The 22,437-nt window shown below is 35.8% G+C and overlaps 1 protein-coding gene across 1 annotated transcript in view; it reads right to left on the reverse strand.

Moving 5' to 3' along the window:
• The window catches only part of Pkn2 (protein kinase N2), a 128,861-nt gene that overhangs the window by 90,002 nt on the left and 16,422 nt on the right, over positions 1 to 22,437 (reverse strand).

Consider the following 22,437-nt stretch of genomic DNA (forward strand, 5'->3'; position numbering starts at 1 on the left):
ATTCCTGGTACAGAAAAAGAAACCTGCCTGCTCACTAAGTAGTATTCCTTGACAGATACATTACGGTAAACTAAATACAACATATTTACATAGAAAGGCATCTCAGGGTTGGATCACAATGGTCGATTCGATAATCTACAAAACCCACACTAGATCCCCATACTATGAACCTAGATGAAGTCACTTAACCTTTAAAATAGTTACTTTTACTGTAAAATTTAAATAGCATTAGCAACCTTTCAGAGATAGAGAACAGGTTCAATCCCCGGTACCTCATGCCATGCTGGCCCCCGAAACCAGGTGTGGTGGTGCACGCCTGTTATCCCACTGCTGGGGAGGCAGAGACAGGAGGACTATGAGTCCAAGCTGTGTAGCTAGACCCTGTACCAAGTCAATCAATCAATCAATCATCAACCAACCATCCAACCAATCTACCTATCTATCTTAAACAAAAACCAAAAAAACAAATCTCTGAAAAACAAATTAAGTTGGTATAGTGGCATATGCCTGAAATGCCAGCTTTTCAAAGGCTGAGAGTGGAGAGCCACTTCAGCAACAAGTCCTTCCCTCATGGAGAAAACAAACAAAAAACTCAGAATGCCAAAATAAAGTGATACCCTTATGGGCATTTTTAATGAGTCAAATTTGGGCTTGTGAAGATTATTCAGATTGCCATGTGTATGCTTGACAGTCAGCTGTCCCAAATGATAATTTGATGGACTCAGTGTAAAAACATTATTAGAAAAATCTCTATAAATTATGCCCCAGTAGAAGCCAAGACAATACCCAGTATAGTTAACCTTAAAATGAAACTGTTGAGTAAATTTAATATGTATTTAAAATAGTCAAAGTTATCTTCTCATTATCAGTATACTTTTCATTATTATATTCATTGCTATAATAGCATTTCATTTTTTTTTTTTTTTTTTTTAGTTCTAAAAGACAATCAAGCAGATGACTGTTATCTTTGAGAAGAGCTGAATTTTTGAAGGATAGGAAAGGAGAAAGTTGTATTTCACTATACAGCTTTTAGGCACCTTTTGAAGCATAGAGTTAACTGAAATTGTTTCTTTAATTTCCTTAGGGTTCATCATATACACACACACAAACATGTATGTGTGTGTGTATATATATATATTCTATTTAAATTGTTGGCAACATAATTTTTATGTTTAATTCTTACTTTTTAATCAAATTTTTGACTTCTAAAAATTATGCATTGTGCAAAATAGTGGAAAAGGTAAGCTAAAGGAAAACATGCGTTCTACTACTGGTTTTCATACTAATTCACCCTGTGCTCATAAGCACATGATAAGCACACTGTATAAAAATGAAACTGCTTATTTCTATGAATCTGTTTCTTCCATTTTAGGGTTAAGAACTCTTGAAATTCAGACAAAAAACAGCAATCCAAAAAAAGAAAAAAACCCACACAATCATGCTTGTATGCATAATTTCCAAGTTTCATTAGGATAAGAATTCCTGGGAGTACATGTAGTACCACTTTGGCTTTAGCTTTCTTATTTTTATTTTTGTGGACATAGAATGAATTTTGACCTGAGCCAAAATGCCATCTAGGTTTTTCAGTAATGGAATTCGATTTCTAGTAGTCTTTTAGTTTTTAAAGCTTATGAATTCACCTTTTAATAATTATCAAAACACTAAAAAAAAAATTACAAAAATAAAATCTTAAATTTCTGTCTAGATTTATAAAAAGTAGACTAAAGAAAACATGTACTCCCAGGAATTCTTATCCTAATGAAACTTGGAAATTATGCATACAAGCATGATTGTGTGGGTTTTTTTCTTTTTTTGGATTGCTGTTTTTTTGTCTGAATTTCAAGAGTTCTTAACCCTAAAATGGAAGAAACAGATTCATAGAAATAAGCAGTTTCATTTTTATACAGTGTGCTTATCATGTGCTTATGAGCACAGGGTGAATTAGTATGAAAACCAGTAGTAGAACGCATGTTTTCCTTTAATTTAAACTTCTAATTAGTTATATTTCTGTACTTATACGTTTATCAGAAACATTACTAAGCCGCAGATTCCCAAAATGTATTGATTTACGGTATCTCAGTAAATTTTTTCCTTATTTCCTTACAGGCCAAAAGAAGTATCTAGCAATTTGGTTTACTGAGTAGTAAGGGACAAATAAGAAATACGTGTATGTTAGTAAATCACTTTCTGAAATAAGATATGAACTGAAAACCCTTGTTATTTCTTTCTTAATAACGTTTTTCTACTTCAACTCTAGCTTCTTTCCATTTGTTCCCTAAATTCCAATCATATTAAACTATGGCCTTTTGGGGCTGGGGAGATAGCTTGGTGGTCTAAGTGCCTGCCTGGCAAGCACAAGGACCTGGGTTCAATTCCTGGCACCACATGTTGTGTTGACCCCAGAACCCTGGGTGCACTGTGCTGGCCCCAAACTGGGCATAGTGGTGCATACCTGTAATCCCAGCACTGAAGAGGCTGAGATAGGAGGATCTGAGCTGTGTAGTGAGGTTCTGTATGTATGTACTATAAATAAGTGATTTAAAAAGTACTACTTTAAATTATGGCCTTTTACTAAAAGAGACCATTCTCTTGGCTCATTTATGATGTATGCTGTGTCTGAGATTTACCACCTCTTTCTATCTTCAACTATATCTTCCAAGTTCCTTCCTGGTCAAGTTATCTTTTGTTTCAAAGTTCACCACAAGTCTTTCTGGGAAAGATTTCTTGTCTGGTGACTTCACATGGGATTCAGCTAAATGATTCTCCTCTGTGCTCTGATTCTACCAATCTTATTGAAATACCTCTTTTATTATCTACCATTCCATAGACTGGAATATGAACAATTGTGGGCAGGACTTGTTTGGTACATTAATGTACTTTTAAAAAGTGACCTATTTTAAAAATAAATTTGAGACAGGGTTTTGCTATGTAGTTCAGGGTGGCCTCGAACTCATGGCAATCCTCCTGTCTTAGCCTCCTCAGTGGTGGGATTACAAGCATGTGCTATTACATTTAGTAATTTGCCTAAACCATTTTTCAAAATAATTTGTTAGTATTTTTGTTCTAGAGTTCAAGAAAACCTGACACTGCTGAAGCACTCCTACTTCCTTTTTCTGATAAATAGAATTTGTACTCCAGGAAGCTCAAAAGAGAAAACTGACAACCATAGCAACCTGACAACCACAGCATTTAGTATAAACTAAATATGGTTGGGATGTCTGCTCCCTCTTCCTTTGTACAGATCTAATTTTCTTACTAATCATATATATATTACCAATCTTTTGTTGTGACATAGCTCAAATACCTTTTGGAAAGAGCAAGACCTATCTATCTATCTATCTATCTATCTATCTATCTATCTCATAATCATTTAAAACAAACAAATGTCCCTTGACAGCTGATAAGAAAGGTTCCAATACTTCCTATTACTCCCTCTTTTTCTAAAAAACTTAGTTGCAATAAACTTTAAGATATTATATGGTGTATTTTTCTTACATTTGAAACAACTGAAATAAGATATTTGATCTACTAAATTATGCTTCTATACTTAAAAACAATTACTGTAGGTCAAAATATCAGGAGTCATTATTAGGCAATGAAAAATATTCTAGACCTGGGTGTTAGCATCAGGAAAATAAAAGGCTAAATAATCAATGACAATCTTTACTGATAAATCTTTTCAGCTGATTCTGTTACAGGCAGCAGTACGTGTCTGAACTATGGTATCCAACACGTTAGCTTATATGAGCTGCACTAAGTGAAGAGAAACTATCTTGGGCTACATACAAAATATATGCTATAATTCACGTATATTAGTAACAAAAGTTCCTTTATTTTTAGTATTTTTATTATAATAGTAAAAGAAGGCACCATTATCCCAGTGGGACATTTGAACTTGTTTTTATGAATCTAATGTATCAATGTCTGGTTCCATAGAAGTGGTTGTAATTCTTAGTGAGTTCCCAAGGTGCTTGTCAGAAATTTCTGATCTAATTTGACTGTGTGCTTCATCCTTGAAAATACTTCTTCACAAGTGTACATAATGTAAATGCGATAACATGAATAAGGCATAATTGTCAGGTGAGGGATATTTTTCTCTGGGATGATGATAGGCCTTTAAATTTTTCTTTGAATTCAATGAGAAATTAGACACACATATTTCCAAAGTTACTAAGCAACCATTTCTTAAGTATTAGTAGTAATGTGTATATAATTATAGCAATATGAATCAGAACTATTTCATGTTTTTAAACTTTCTATATTACTGCTTAAAAAACGATTTCAATTTATTAAATTATTTTATGAAACAATATAAGAAGCCCTAGTTTAATAACTAACGGAGAAAACGTACATGCTTGATTGAAATACTATTAATCTTTTATTGTTCCTCAGTACCGCTGCTGTTTACTTGCCAAGGTGAGCCTGCACACATATACTTTCACTCATCCTTTCACAACTCTATCTGGGCCCAGTCTGAGACAACCTTGTCTCAAAATTAAAAACACAACAAACAAAGCAAATAACAAACAATGGGGCAGCAGCTCCATGTAATGGCCCTGTATTCAATTCTCAGTACAGGAAAAAATAGCCCGCTATATGCTTCTTCCAGTAGATACCTTTTAAAATGTTCTTTAAACAAAGTAAAGTTGGATCTAACTTCTAACCACAAAATCTCTTTTAAAATTTATTAAGTATGAACAGAAAGCATAGAGATAAAAAAATGACAAAGAACCAAGAATCCCAAGTTCTTATCCACTATATAGGATTTGCCACCAACTTGCTGTATTAAAATAAGCCCAATAATTTCAGTATTATCTTTTATTACTGAAATCATAATTCTAGCTGAAATCATATTTCGAATTATTCAAATTAATCTAACACATGGCTGTTTACATTCTTTAATTATTTGAGAAATAGTTCATCTTTTATGCTCAAGCCCAGCTTCCTATGTTTAGTATACTTAAAACTGCTATTATTTGTAGTCCTAAAGCAGTTACTGAATCAGAGGGTCAAATTCAATTATGAAGAAATCATTATGAAATAAATATCCTCAGACTCTTATTTAGAGAAGTTGAAATTATTTAAGTAGGTTTCAAGTGGCAAAATGAAATAGAAATCTCAATGAATTAAAAACCAAAAATTATATAGTTTTTTCAAAGGAACCACAATACATGAAAAAACAAGTAAGTTAAATAGCAGGCTAGGCCAAGACAACTAATTCATATACTGGCAGTCCACTGAAGAAATTACCCTGGACTCACCATACAGAAATAAAAAATAAAAATTATGAGAGATAGTCATGGAATATAAGAAAGCCAATCCAAGATTCATCACTATCCACTCCAGAAATAGAGAATAATGATGGCAGCAAAACACCATACAAAAAGGTAAATAAGTGAAAAATTTCCAGAATTCAAAAATAATGTCTTAGGGCTGGTGAGTGTAGCTCAGCAGTCTAAAGTGCCTGCTTAAGCAACCTTAAGCAAGCACAAAAAAATCACACCACTTTACAAATGAAAGTAGTGGCAAGACTGAACAGAAAAGTACCTTATCTACCAATTCTGACTTATGAATAAATGACATTTAGATAAAAAACTTTTTAGTAACCACAAAGGACCCACACTAACAAACTTCTATAGGATTTTTATACTGCATATGAAAGTCTTCAAACATTGCTAAGCCTTTCTAAAATACACCTCCAAAAAATTCTTCACAAAACATTAACATTTCAGGAAAAATTAAATTGGCAATGATTTAAAAAATCATGTTAGCAATAAGCCAGCCACATCACAGAAAGATGATGTTTATAAAAATGAAGTTGGAACCCTGGTGTGGTGGCAAACACCTGTAACCAGCAACTTAGGAATCTGAAGCAGGAAGATCAGAAGCTCAAAAGGGGAAAGAGGAGACACTATCTCAAACAAAACACAAAGAGGGCTGGGGTACAGATCAGTGGTGGCATGCTTCTGGGTTCCATTCCTGTACTGTGGGGGAGAGAAAAAAAGAACTGAAGATATATATATTCAACACAAACAGCATTTTCTTTTAACCTAGTAATTCTAATTTTAGAAATCTAAGAAAATTAGAAATTGTTATATAATCAATACTAAAATTAATCAGTATGTGTAAGGCACTATACATAAATTCCTTTACAAAACTTATGAATAGGACTTCAACAGTAGTATATACTCAGAAAAAGTTGAGGATGTTAAATGTCACAGCAAAATAACTAAGTTCTCTAGAGAATAAAGAAAAACGTATTTTATTTATGGCTTCTATGTCCAGCCTGCTATACTGCTGTGTAATTCCAGCTTTATTTCAAATTATGTTTAAAAGAACAATTGAAGCCGGGCAGGGAGGTACATGCCTGTAATTCAGCAAGAGAGAAGTGGAAGCAAGGGGGCAGCCTGGGCCACACAGTGAGTTCAAGGCCAATCTGACCTACAAAGGGAGTGAGTCCCCGTCTCAAAAAAACCTAACAACAACACCCCCAAACAAAACAAAACAAAAACTCATGAAAGACATTTAAAGTATTAACAATAATTATTTCTAGGCTAAAAAGGAAAAATTTTCATTTTGTTCTTCAATGTTTTCCATGATTTAGCAATAAAAAATTATCTTTTAAAGTTTATCTAGTAAGGAGGAAAGTATCATTTAATGAAAAAAACCCATTCACTTTATTCTATTTTTGCCAAGTGTAAAAGCTTATAATATTTTCTAAAGTCTACTTCCTATTTACATAGGCTATTTTTATTCAACACAATTCTATTGCAAGGAATGAGAATACATATTCTACTCTAATTAGACAACATAATGTGCGAGCTGGGTATTTCTAAAACACAAATGTGTTAATACGGGATTGATAAATACAACCATTTTTTATTTATAAAATAATGACATTCTGGTTTTAGGCTAAAACATAAATTGATATTTTCCAATTTTCTATATTTAAACAAACTCACAGTAAGGTTAAGAAAAACACTGAAACAAGAACAAGACCAGATTCAAAGAACAAAATGAAGAAAAAGTCTGTCACTTGTGACCAAGTACTTCATCTGGGGAGAGACAGGAAAGGATGTTTATTCTCCACTGGCAATGTTCCCAGAGAAGAAATGAAAAAGCTGTTTCTTTCTCTACATTTCAAAAACATAAAACAGTCTGACCTGAGAGATGCCAAGAAATGTTGGAGTACTATGAAAACTCACTAGGCATAGAGATTCACATACTGTTTTAGCTAGCAGGAATTTAAAAAACTGTTTAGCCTAACTCCCTTGATTTTAGTAGTGAGGAAGGCAGGTTCATCAACAAGTAACTAGCTAAGGTCTCACTGAAAAGCCAATGACATGCTTTGGTCCAGCACAGTACACTTCTGGTCCCTTTGTAGTACCTGTTTAACCTACAATTGAACTACAGCCTGACTGAACTGACTCGCACTAATTCATGGGTATTACGTTCTGCAAGTCAGGGATGTTGACACATTTCCACTTCCTACTTTGACTCTAATCCGACCAAGAGACGGGGTGGAGACATAAAAAGAACTAAGACGTGTTCCGTACATGTTCCAACACCTCAACAAAAGTAATCATTACCGGCTGTAAACATGTACTAATAAAAATTTAAAAAATAAATTTACCCTAATCTGACCTTCTGCACCTTAAGGGAGAGGACTCTTGACTAGAACAAAAAAGGACGGTTTTAAATACCAACTCTCTGCCACAGTTATACAAGTCAAGTGTGTTTTTCTTTCCTCCCTTCCCATGTACTCATTTGCAAATGGGGGCTGGCTTTCGTATCAGTTTTTAAAATGTTTTATTTATCAAAATACTCACTGAACATTGTACTAGGTAACAGAAAAGCAAAGATGAAAGTAACAGATTCATTCTTTTTGAGGTATTCAATTTATTAAACAAGACAGGTATGAAAACCAAATACTATGTGGAACCTCGGTAAAGCTGCTACAGAAATGTAGGTCCAATTGTGTTGTTTTAGAATGATGTTAAGTTGTGTTGGATGGCATACACCAGTGATCCCAACACTTGGGAGGCTGAGGCAGGAGTTCCTTGAGTTCAAGGCCAGTCTTATCTATACAGTGAAACCTTTTCTTAAACAAAACAAAACAGAACATTTGGAACTAGACTGGTTGTATATAAATTTTGATACTTCTATTATGCTAAAGTTCCATTTTCTTATCTGCAAAATGAAATTATATTATAATTACGCTGACTGTATTACTTTTAACTCTTATGAGGCTGTGCCCAGTACTAAGAAATATGCTTTACACAGCTACAGTACAGTTCCTGGCACACAGCACTGAAGCAGTGATGCTGGGCTGACTATTCCTCCCTCGTCCTGCTGAGGCAAACTCTCATTTTTTGTGAGATGCAACAAATTATATACAATCAAATTCTCACTTCATTAAATCATGTAACAATTCTTGCCAGAGAACTAAGCCCAGGATTTGGGTAAAAGTTCTTATCCTCTCTCTCTTTTTTGCCTGGAATGCAGACTGAGCACATGAAAATGCAACCACCTTATGACAATTAGGGGACAAATGGGATAAAGACCAAATACATTATGCACCGCCAGACAGAGTGACAGTGAGAGTCAAAGTTTCTGGTGGCCTTATTGAACTGCTACACACATCTCATGGGTACTTACTTGGACTCGTTTTAAATGAAAAATAAATCCCTACTTAAGGCATTATTATCACACAGGACCTGAGGTCAGTGTGGTGCCCCACACCTGCAATCTCAACATTCTGGGGAGGCTGAGGCAGAAGGACTCAGGGTTGGAGCCCAGCCTGAGTAATTTAGCAAGACCGTATCTCAAAAAAGGTGTGTGTGTATGGGGGGGGGGGGACCCAACTGAAATATAGCTCAGAGAAAAAGCCTTGGGTTCAACCCTAAGAAATGCAAAACAAAAGCAAAACAACAAGGACTTACAGGCCATTTACTATGAGTGAAATGGGCATGTCTTGGGCAAAGAATGAGAAGGTCTGACTTGTGATAAGAAAGGATTCAAGGAGAAGGGGAAATAAAAAGAATGAAGAGGGCCAGGGATATAGATCAGTGACACAGTGCCTGCCTGGCAAGGAAAAAGAAGACAAGGAAGAACAGGAAGAAAAGAGGAAGAGGAAGAAGAGGAAGAGGAAGAGGAGGAAGAAGAGGAAGAAGAAAAAGAGGAAGAGGAGGAAGAAGAGGAACAAGAAGAAGAAAAAGAGGAAGAGGAGGAAGAAGAGGAGGAAGAAGAGGAAGAGGAGGAAGAAGAAGAGGAGGAGGAGGAGAAGGCAGAACTAGGTACACGTACCAACACCCCCACAAGGAACGTAATCATTAAGTATTGTAAATACACATTAATAAAAAGTTAAAATATCCATTTTTCCTAAAAAAAAAAAAAAAGTTAAAATAGAAGAACAGACTCAAGGAATACAGAGAAACCTATTATGAACCATGGGAGACTTAGAAATATCCCTTGAAGACACCTTGCCTTCATTCACACCCTTCTATACTGCCTCTGGTAGCCTGGTGAGTTACTCAGACAGCGCATTGTAAAAATATCAGTCCAATGATGTGCAGAAAGTTTGAAGTTTTGGCCTAAAAAGGATTCAGCTTCTGTTTTGCTCTTGAAAAATCTAAGTGCTATGTGAAGCAATCCAGGCCATTCTATGAGAGAGGCCTTGGCGGATGAAGGACAAGCACTGCGGACGCTCCAGCCTTTTCCACAAACCCTAAGCCTGTGAGGTGGAGAGCCTACTGGCTTCGGCCACGAGCTGAATGAAGCTGCATAACAAGCCCAGGGGACATCAGGTGGAGAAACACCTGCTACCCCCCCATGGAATCTTGAGGCAAGTTTGTTGTGCTGAAAGTAATACATAATACAGAGGCTATTACTTGGATTTAGGTTCTAAGTAATCTCTTCATCTATGATTACTGTTAATTATTCTTTGTGGACTCTCAATGGTTGGTAACATTAATAACATTATGACAGAAAAAGCAATCTTAGTTTTCTTTCCGGGTTAATACTTTCCTATACACAAACTAAGTAGGAGTTAGGTAAAAAACTACAATCTGTTTCCCCAAATAAAAAAGATGCATTATTATAACTTTAACAACAGACACAAATACTGACTAAACATACGTGCTATCTGCTGTTACTGCACAGTAGACATTGAGTAGCTGAAAAACCCAAGATAACTTATATTTATAGTAAGGTAATCCAGAGTTCAGATCATTTGTCCAACTCTAACTTCCTAAGTACATGGGTCATTCTAGCTTCTCTCCTTTGATTATCTAGAAATTCCTGCTCAGTGGTGAGAAGCCTGGCTCCTACCATCCACCATCCATCTACCTAAACTGTTTAATTCCAAAATAATGTATGTAGCAGGATCACAATCATTAATAAGTAACCTTATAAGAAACAACTTCATCAACCAGAGTGCACTGGCAATGTGGTACTTGTGGTTACCTGGTTCTGGAGGTGCAATGAGTACCCAAAGGCTGAGTACCACATTGTTTTGGTTGAAAGGGTAGCAAGTCACAAGGCAAATGACTGACAAGTTCTAGCTTTATCAATACAGGAATATTAAGTGGTTACATGTTTGTCAATCTTGCTGAAAATCTAAACAACACAGCCTAGTTAAAACAATCAAAAACATGAACTTTACACTCAAAACAGCTTTCATCCAGTGGGGAAGACAAGGCAACATTAAAAACTGGTAACTTTAAGGAAGGAAAAGAACAAAAATAAAGAATGAAAAATCCACCCATAATTTATATTAATGCTAAAGAAAGCCTCACCAAGACATTCTGTGGAGGTAATGTTTATTCTAAGGCTGACAGATGATTAAGCATATCCAAAGAGCAGAAATGTGTTCCTGGTTAAAGAATTAAAACAAAAAATTAGAATTGTCAGATTTCTGGTTCTTGACAAGATGAACAGACTTGTTTCTCTCTGCCCTTGCCAAGTATAAACACCCTGGAGACACCACAAACAGATAATACTGAGCATGAAAAGTGGGATAAGGAAAGCAAACCAGTTAGAGAGTTCAGGTCACTGGGGAGATGGCTCAGTGGAATAAGTGTTTCCCTGGCAAAGGCAAGGGCAAGGGCCTGAGTTCAATCCCTGGTTCCACCAAAAAAAAAAAAAAAAAAAAAAGACAATGTAGTGAATTCTCTGAGTTTTCTCTTTATCACAGACTTCTTCCTCCAAAGTCAAATGGATAGGGAAAAGGAAACCCCAAGAAAAACCTGCTTTCTTTAGCCAAAGAACCACGCAAGAGGACAGGCAAGGATATAAAACCTTTTGACACTACCAGCTCTTCTCCAGCAAGCACCCTGGTTGTTTCCTACTTTCTTGGGCAAAGGGATACTGAGTGGAGACCTGGACTTCCCACCTGGTAGCATGCGGGTGGTCCAGCTACTGTGGTAGCAGCAGGCTTCCCAGAGCTGTTAGCACTCTTCCTCTGCCTGCAAAGATGTAGGGGGGGAGCTGAGTAGCTGCTCTCCACCTTCAGAAGCAAAGCCCAGAATGGGGCTCACTCCCCCATCAGTGAAGAAGCATCAACAGAGAGCACATGAGGAATCTGGTCCTCTGCATCCTACCTTAAAGTAGCAATGGGTGCAGGGTTTCCCTCCCCTGCCAGAACAGCATCACTAAAGATGGTCTGGTGAATATACACCCCACTTGGCAAGCACAGGTAGACCAAGATAACATTCTCTTCTCTTACCAATATGGTGATCACAGAGGCCCATTTCCACACCCAGCAGAAGATGACCCGAGCTGACACTTCCTACTTGAATAGCATCAATAGACAAAGAAGGGTCTCCAACATTTATGTGGTACAAAGTGGTCTGGGAAAGTAGTCCTCTACATTCAAGTCATATGTTACCAACGAAGACCAAATGGGATAATTATAATTTCATTTCTAGCAAGTGTGGGCAGGTTTACCACCTAAAGATAAGACTAGGGGTAACAGTAGTGAAGTAAGACTATGAGACAGTAAAGACAGAAAAAGAAATTCTTTAAATCTGCATAAAAAGTCTTCGAGAAAACCAAGCCACACAGGAAGTAACATGCAAGACTGAGAAATACACTATAACCACGAACTCAGGTCTTCAGAGAAGATCGGGTAATATACAAGCAAAGTAAAGCAGAGTATCAATGCAAATGTCTTAAAAGTAAATTATCACTGGACCCGTAGCCCACAAATGTAGGTCTGAAAATAATTACCTGTTAAAATAGAACATTTAAGTATAGTTTCATAATATAGATTGTCCAGGGTGCAAGTTTTTAAGACAGATGTTAACTGTGAGATGACTCAGATTGAAGTTAACTGGCCCCTATTTAAACCAATCATTATAAAACACCAATTATCAATGCTTTTAAAACTGATGAACACCAACCCTTAGTGAATGACAGATTAAAAAAAGGAAATTATGGAACTAAAAAGTATAACAACTGAATAAAAAAGTATACTGGCTCACTGGATAGACTTACTAGTAGGCTGAAGATGACAAGAGCAAAGAATACATTTGAAGATAGACCAAGAGAACATAACCATTCTGAATAACAGGAAGGAAACATAAGGTGGAGTTGGGGGAGAACAAAGCACAGCAATGTGTAGCACAATAGTGAGACCTGAATTGATGCTACTGGGATACCAAAATGAAAGAAGGGAGCATGTAACTGATAAAAGTGAAAAGACAATGGCTGTTAAACTTGCAGAGGCTGGTAAAAGGCACATACACAGAATATATAGCAGCTGAGAAATCTCCCCAAAATAAAGTCAAATGGGGTGGGGGGTGGCTCAGTAGAACAAATGCTTGCCTGGCAAGCACAAGGGCCTGAGTTCAATTCCCGGTTCCACCAAAAATATATTTAAAAAAATACAAAATAAAGCCAAAGACAGCCAAAGAAAACAAAGACAAATCAGACTGAACTCATAAAAATTATAAAGGGAACATTTTTTGAAAGCAATAAGAGATAAATGACGTATTTCTCAATAGAATTCATAGGAGCCAGCAGAAAATGGGTCCACATTTTAAGTGATGAAAGAACTACTCTAAATTCTATACCCAGTGAAATTAACCAGGAATTAAAGGGAAACAAAAATAGTATAGTGAGGCTAGGGAAATAGCTCAGTGGCTTAAGCGTCTGCCTGGCAAGTGCAAGGTCCTGAGTTCAATCCCTGGCAAAAAAAAAAAGAAAGTTTAGAAAGACAGACTAAGAGCATCTGTCATTAGAAGTCCTATTCTTAAAGAATGGCTAATGGAAGTTCTTTGAACATAGAAGAAATGTTAATTACATGAAGTTGCTAACTTCTGAAAAAAAGATAAAGGTAAAAACAAGCTAATGTAATTTAACAGTCTTTATGAAAGTTTTAACATCTTATTTGCAGTTGAAGCTAAAATTATCTCATCTGATGATGTGCTCATTTAAGGGAAAATGACTATATTTTTTTTCTCTCTCTCTTTCTCTCTTTCTTTCCTTCTTTCATGTATTTGGTACAGAGTTGCACTACTCCGATCAGATTCTCAGTGATTCTTCTGTTTTCAGCCTCCCCTTGGCTGGGATTACAGGCTTGCAACACCATACCTGGTCTCCGTGGCTGGCTCAGGGCGCCTAGGGGCAGGGCCACCAGGGATCAAATCCTGGTCCCTGAGCTTGCCTAAGCAGGCACTTGGTGTGCTGAACTATCTCGCCAGCCCCTATATTTTCAAACAGGGAGGGGAAGGCAAAACTGATTTTTATACTTTACTGAACATGGAAATACTGTCTATGATACATTTGCCATGCATAATACCCAAAGAAACTACACAACAAACCAAAAAGGTAGTGATGCACTAATACACAATAAATCTAAATGTAATTCTAAAAACTATTCAAGTAGCCCACAGGTAGGCAGAAAACAAGGAACAAATTGAAAATGAACAATAAAATAGCAGTTAAACCCTCACATATACCAACAATTACTTTAAATACAAAAGGCATACATAACAAAAATGAAAATAAATATTGGCACAGTAGGCTGAAAAAATGTATTAGTCCCTCTTTAATGCAACTTTTCATTCCATGGTTTCATTTAACCACATTCAACTGAGGTCTGAAAATATCAAATGGAAAATTTCAGAAATAAACAGATTCCTATTATCCATTCTTTTTCTTCCAGTCTTAGCCTTCTGATTACAGGCATGAACCACCACGAGAATTTGACATAAATTTTAAATTAGACACCACTCAAGTAGTGCAACATTTCATGCCACCCTCCTCTGTCCCACCCTTTACCCTTTGTATCTATAGTGTGTATTATCTACACGTTAAACTCATCTTGATTATAAACCCAAAGCACAAGCACAGTGATGCCAGTAATTCAGATATGCCAAACAGAAGCTATTAAGAACTTCCCTGGAGTGAAAAGGCAAAGTTTCTCATGGATAAGTAAACACAGGGGAAAAAAAGTGTTTACAGGGTTTAGTACTGTCTATAGCTTCAGGTATCCTCAGTAATCTCAAACATACCTTCCTTAGATTAACAAAGACTACTAAAATATAATTAAAGAGTTACAAAGATCCTCACTCTGAACATAGGTAAGCTGAAAGAAAAATATACAAATATTAAAAAGAGCAAAAGTGACTATATTAATATCAAGCAGAGCAGCAGTGTTGCAAACGAAGCGGGGATGTATCACATACTATGGATGCATGAGAAATCTGTGAAACTTCTGATGGAGACGACAATAGGAGACAGACCAACAGACAGGTGGGGAAGTGACTCAGGCAAAGGCAGACTCTAGGAAGTAAAAAGCATTAAAAACTAATACTGGGGCCAGGGAGATGGCTCAGTAGAATAAGTGCTTGCCTGGCAAGTGCAAGGGTCTGAGTTCAATCCCCGGTTCCGCAAAAAAAAAAAAAAACCCAATATAATAAAGCCTACACGAACATAAAAACAAAATTTGGAAGGCTCATTACACAAATTCTCAAAATCCTGATTATCTTTTTTAAAAAATGGAATGCCATATATCTGAAAGGGCTATTAAAGTGATTAAATTAGTAAAATATATACATTTGTTGTAGTCTGGTATTACAACTTAATCATCAAGGGAACTAATATTACCACTATTACTAAATATACCCCCAAAGTGGACAAAAGATAGCTGGATATCAAAATGAAGAAAGGGTAAATTAGAGCAGCTCTATTACAACTATTTCAATATACTAGAACATTATTTTTTAAATAAGTAGGCACTGACAAAATAGCATAGTCACAGATCTACTTTAAGCATAAATGATAAGAATTATTTGGTTTAAATAAAAACAAAAATTACAAAAGGAAATGCCCAGCAATTCCTCTGCTGTTACTGAGACGTCTACAGTAAGAAATGACCAAATTAAGGTTATGAATGGATAGGTGGAAGGATGGACAGACAGGAAGGGATGGGAGAGAGAGGTAATCTTACTTGGGGTTCTCATAAAATGTTGAAGTGTGCTGATTAGTTTGGAGAAACAGAAAGCAAGCTGTCTACTTAAAGCTTGGAGATGAAGGGAAAAATTAAACTATCCAAAGATACAAAATAATTTCTGTAAGGTAGTAAAACTAATGAGCCAGGGGCCGGGGAGATGGCTCAGTAGGACAGATCCAAGTGTTTTGGTTGACACGAGTTAAAAATTTGTACGCAATAAAATATTTCACATAAAACGTACACGATAAGTGCTATCTTGCCCTTCACAATGTTCTTCCCCTCTGATAACACACACACACACACACACACACTTTAAAAGTATATAAAGGCCAGGTGTGGTAGCACTTAACTGTAATCCTAGCACTCAGAAGGCTGAGGCAGGAGGATCACCATGACTTTGAAGCCATTTTGGGTCATACAGCTAGATCTTTTCTCAAAAGGAGAGGGGAAAAAAAAGACCTAGCATGAAGGTACAGAGACAGACCTCTCATTTTGGTGGACAAAGGATGACCACCAGAATTGGTAGTAGTGGTTCTGGGTAGAGAATTGGGGCAGAGAATAAATACTATGTTACTGGGTATATTTCCATATGCAAGATTAACTTAATATAAATTTATACTTAACATAATATACAAGCTTGTTTTATAATTTCTAAAAATGCAGTTTCTTGGTACTTAGATATTTAGTAGTATTACCATCTTTGCTAGCTTATAAAGTTGGTGCCCACTAATCTTAATATGCTAGAATTAAAATAGCACAAATGTATCAGTAATTACCTCACATTTTATGGTATGGTATGTCAATGTTTTTAGTAATTTATAATGCAGCCCATGTAACTCATTTGAAGGAATCATACAGATTACTACATTCTTACCATTTGAGAATGCAGTTTGGTTTGCTGTTTTGACAAACTGCTTGCTTTACTGACTGAATGTGACTTGGAGACTGAACCCTGGGCCTCATGCATGCAACTTGAGCACTCTACCACTAAGCTACACCCCCAAGATAATCACAACTGAAAGCAAGTTTTTCCTACTGGAGTCATATTCCAAAAAGATTTAGACTGATTAAGCAACACAGAGATATTAAAGGCAAGATAGAGAGGGAGAAATTATAAATAAAATTATTTAGTGTTCTTTAGGTACATAATATTTACTTCAATATAATCATTAACTAATTCGAATGTTAAAATGCTAGTTTAAAATGCCCCAGAAAAGACCCTGAATTGATTTTGCTAAAAAAGGACTGTATTGATGAACCAACAAGTTATTAAACATTTTTTACTTTTTAAAGAGTATAAAACTAAGGACACACAGTAAATACAATCTGAATTTTAGCCATGGTTCTATCACTATTTTATTTCAAGGTCCTTAGCATTTTTGGGGTGAAGGTACAGCGTATGGAACCCAGGGTCTTCAGTGAGCTACATTCCTCCCCCTCTTAAATTTTTTGAGACAATGTCTCACTAAGTTACTATGTTGTCCAGGCTGGGCTCAAACTTATGATCCTCCTGTATCAGCTTCTCAGACTGCTAGGATTACAGGCAACCTCCCCCCCGCCAGGCCTACCTACAAATTCTTGAACTATTTCTATTGCTTCTTTCCTAAAATACTGTTATGTTCAGCCATACTAATTTGAAATGACTATTGAAATTTGATTAAGAATGTTAAGAAAAAAATTTTTAAGAGTACAGTATAAATACCATGGAACTTAATGATAAAATTATAAAAACTTTCTCCTCCATATAGTAAGTAAAAAGTAGGAAGGAGACCTAGAAAAAATTTATTCTTTTTAAAAATTTTTATTAATTTTAATGAGAAACAGCAACGAGACAGTTTCAAATCAGGTTAGTAGGGCAATTACAATAATACATTGCATGTTGCTGTCTTCATAGTAGTTATTCACAGTACAAGATGCAGACATGATCTCTTGTCTAAACAATATTAGTACAAATCTTACTGAACTAAGAGAAAGTAGCTGTAATCTATTTTGTATATACATTTTTTTTCACTACAAAAAGGTCCATTTATATCCCCTTTTTTGTTTTATTTTGTCAGAGATGGGTGTTCCATTACTGTTAAGAGAAGCTGTATTTGGAGAAGTCTTTAAAGGACCTTTTCATACTTGATGCCAGTTCAAATACTGTAGGTACATTAATTCAACAAAAATATCTCAATATAGTCCAAGAGTCCATAATAGTTGTGAGTACTGAGCCTTTTACAGTCCAAAATTTTTTCTAACATTTTATGATTGAGGAAACTTAATGTTTTAATCACAACTTACTTTCAGGAAACCTCCTTCAATAATCTGATTATCAAATTAATCATCTCTGTATTTTTTTAAAACTCAGTACTTACACAGTGTTTGACCTGTCTAGTCGCATGATTCAAATTCTGCACTGCGTCCTTCCAGAGTTCATCTCTATCCCAGGTCCACATTTCTAGTTACCCATTACATCTGTCACCATTGAAGAGGTTCTCTGGATTTCAAATTCAGCCTGTGTTAAAACACCTCATCTGTTTCCCCAAGCGTTCTTCAGATCTCCACTGATGCCAACATCCTCAGTCATCCAGTCTCAACCCCAGGGACTCATCTTTTACACTTCCTTTCTCTTGTCCTTCAGATCCAGTCAGATGCCAAATACTAGAGCATCTGCCTTCTAACCTCTGCAAGATCTTGGACACAGTCTGAGAGTCAAAGCTGTCATTGTGAAGAAAGAAAATGGTATGTGAGACCTGGACATACAGGGTAATATTTTCTTTGGGCACATAAGGTAACACTTTCTTTTAAAAAGTTCAAGAAAGAAAGAAACACACAATTTTAATAAATCATAACTTTGAGGCTATTCTTTTGCTCAATGTATGCTTACAGGACTGGGGAGACAGCTCGGTAGTCTAAGTGCCTGCTTAACAAGTGCAAGGACCAGGTGTGATTCCTGGTACCACATGCCGAGCTGGCCCCAGAACCCCAAGGGAGATGGCGCACACCAGTAATCCCAACACTGAGGAGGCTGAGACAGGGGGATCACAAGTCTGAGCTGTGTAGCAGAACCCTGCACCAAACAAACAAACATATGCTTATATTTAATTTTCCTAATTTTTATCATTTTAACTCAGTAATATTTTTAGAATGGTAGATATAAGCCTAATTGGATTCTAACTTTAACTTAAAGGTACAGTGTGGCCATATTATTATTTTTTTTCTGGTTTCTTTTTTTTTTCCATAATTTTATTGAGAAACAAATAGCAATGAGTCAGTTTCAAATCAAATTGGTAGGGCAGTTTCAATAATTAACACATTGCATGCACTCTTCCTAGTGGTTATTTGTTGTACAAGATGCAGACATGGTATCCTATTTACAAACAATATTACAACAAATCCCTCTATTCATTAAGAGAATGTAACTATATATCTCTCCTAACAATTGTGAATACACAAATACAAAATGAACATTCATCTGTATCCCTTTTGCTGAGTTCCGTTATTTGAATATTATATGTGTGTTAACTAAGCAAAATATTCTAAAAGAGACCAGTAGCCCATAATAGTATTGGGTCCTCTGCTTGACTGGCAATGTCAGAAATTGTTGACCTGAGTCCCCTACAGCTCAACATAACAGCATGGCTTTACTTCTTATACTTTGTTTTTATACTCTTCTGCTGGATGGTTAAGACCAAGATAAGGCAGGACCTATGCAACAAGAGTTGTAGCTTTTGGGTCTGAGAAGGTCAGTGAAATCCCCTCAGGATTTGTCCTGAGACCCTGTACCTAGACTGTAGATCTTTAGTGTGGTCATATTAATGCTATAAACTTTTGCTTTAATGATCACTGGACTGCATGCTTCCTTCTTCCCTTTACTAGCCTAGTTTGGCTGTTCCTTCAAAGTGTGATTCACAGACTTTCCAAAATCCTTCCCTTCCATGCTTTATCCTTCACAAGAGAATAAAATATTTTATCATGAAATATTTTGCTCATTATATGACTAAGCCCCAGAATAATACTTCACATATAGCGGGTGCTTGGTCAAATACTTGTTAAATGAGAAGACAAATAGCTGCTCAAAATTTCTCCATTGCTGAGAGTAACTAAGGAAAAAAAAAAGAAAGAATCCAATTAACCACTAAGACAATTTGTTATAGGAATAGGAGTACTACATGCCTAAGTAAAATGTATTCAGTATACTGTAAATCAACAATAAAATGTGATAATCACTGTGTAAATGTAATTTCCAAAAGCAATGTTAAAAATCAGTGTTGGGTTATACTTAAGGGCTGGGACTAATGTATCTGGATAATACACCCCACTTACCACCAATGAAGAATTGTGATTCAATATAATAAAACAGAACTGAATTAAATTACAACTTGTAATTGGTAATTTCAAAGTATTATATCACAATAAATCAAGTCACAGTATTCCAAACTGAAGAACTACCTTTTCTATTGGTTTAAGAGAAGCGAACAAACAGACACCAAATAAGACACTGATCTGACTTACACTTTACTACTAGACAGAATAAAATGTATGGGATGACACATTCCATTATGTGTATGGCTGGACATTAAAAAATAATAGAGAACCAGTTAATACCCATAACTAGTTTTCTCATTTCTAGTCAGTCTAGAATTACAGTTTTCTAGCCTAGTATAGAACTACAGGTTTAACCAGTCCTACCACAAAAACCCTATTAGAGGATAACAGGGAGGCCACATTAAAACACAACAATGAGTAATTTGAGGGTTTTCTTTTCCTTAGTTAGCAGTCAGTACTGACATTGGCCAAGTTGCTGAATGTAACCAAATAGCAACTAATTTTGTTCTCTTAATTTTGAATGCTATCCAACAAGCTGGACTTTAACAAAATTTAAATATATCAAAGAAAAACAATAATTATAGATTCAAGAACCCTAATAAGTTGAATATACACTATACAAATTACTTTTGCCATTGTCTAGCATGTTTTGACATAAATGAGTATGAAATGCATTATAGTTACTTTCCCTCCATATTTTGGGTGGGAACTATGACCAGGGAACTCACTGATAAAGAATCTAGAATGGACAGCAAGTGAGTAAAACCATACATCCCTTTTTACAATCAAGGACATGAAATTAAAATGAGTTACTTTCTCATATTAAAATAACTGGGAAAATATAAAGGAGAACCTGTGAGAAAAAACATGAGAGGGAAACTTGACAATGCGCTGTGCAAAATTTACAGATATAAAAAATACAGTGAGTGTTGTTGCCTTGTGCTATCCAACAGAAACTGTGAAGGAACTTTAGTAACACATGTGACAAGTTTCAACTTATATAGTGCAGTTGGTTAAGAGTGTTTTTGAAAGTGGGCCATAAACCACAAAACCCCCCAACAAATCAATATGAAGTGGTGCATCGTACCACAAATAAGCACAAAAGACACAAAACAAAGTTAGTTCACAGTGATGCTGCAATGAACATGAAGATGATTTATACTGGATTGGAGAGATTTTTGCAATGGTAAATCATTTGAAGATGAGGTCTGATTGTGCTTCAACATCAAAACCCAAGCGAATATTGGAAGACTAAATGAGATGACTGGATCCAACAGGCAGTTAGTTAACTATCAGGGAAATTTCTGAAGATGAGAATACCTCTTATGTTCAAAACAATTTAATATCAGTTCTGAACATGAGGCAAGTGGGTGTGAAATCTGTTGTATGGCTTTCTACTGTGGAACAAAAGCAACAACTTTCTTAGGAAAGTTTATTAATTTCCTAAGAGTTGTGCCATCCTGTTAGCTTCAGACTCCAGGTTTTAAAGAAATGTTATTACAGGAGATAAAATTTGGATCTCTGGTTAAGATCCATGGACCAAAGCTGAGAATTCTCAGTAATCATCCAGTTTTCCTCATGAGAAAAAAATATGTTAATTAAAATCTAACATCCCCGCCTCTGACAAAACAAAACAAAAAAGGGGGATATAAATAAAGGACTGTTTTGTAGTGGGAAAAGAAAAACCATGTATATACAAGATAGGATAGATATAAAACTACTTTCTCTTAGTTCAATGAGAAGCTTTGTACTATCGTTTAGACAAGATACTATGTCTGCATCTTGTCCTCTGAATAACTACTATGAAGACAATATGCAATATATTATTATAACTGTCTTACTAACTTGTTTTGAAACTGTTTCACTGGTATTTTATCTTTTTTATCATTAAAATGAATAAAAAAAGAAAATCTAACATCAAAGTGAGGTTTTATAATTGTATTTATTGTGTGGCCTTGAAAGAACTGTGCCAGCTGTGTTTGTACCCAGAAGCACTAGAGTGAATTCTATAAAGGTTTATCACAGTGTTTAAGAAATAATGTGCATAGAAACTGGCCTGGGAAGCAGGTAGAGGGTTTCCTCTCTCATCATGACAACGCTGTGTCACACACTGCTTTTGGTATGGAAATATCGGTCAAAGGAAAACATTGCTGTACATCCTCATTCACCTTAATCATTGAATCTGATCCTTCCTCAAAAGCAAAGTGACTGTAAAAGAAATGTTTTGAATCCACTCTAGACACTGAGGCAGCCATGAAAGCACAACTACAGAAACTCACAAAAGAGGACTTCCAGAACTACTCCAGAAAGTGGCAAGAACAATGGAGTGTTATTTGCTATAGTGTTAAATAAAAGATTTTTTTTAAAGTTATTGAATATTCACTGTATTTTTGATCAAGTATGGCGAACTTAAAAACATTCATTTGTTCAGAACCAGCAATTCTGTTTCTAAATTTATACAAATTATCAAAATGTATACAGGGGCTGGGGATTTGGCTCAGCGGTAGGCTCAACATTTGCCTAGCAAGCTGGAGGCCTTGGGTTGGGTCCTGGGCACCAAAACCAAACAAACAAAATAAACCTCATCTAAAAAACAAAACCCCCCAAAATATAATAAAATCATAAAAGACCAAAACAAACAAGGCAACTGCACATGCAATCTAAAAAAA

Source organism: Octodon degus, unplaced genomic scaffold (genome assembly GCF_000260255.1).
Source record: "Octodon degus isolate 3935 unplaced genomic scaffold, OctDeg1.0 scaffold00109, whole genome shotgun sequence".
Lineage (NCBI taxonomy): Eukaryota > Metazoa > Chordata > Mammalia > Rodentia > Octodontidae > Octodon > Octodon degus.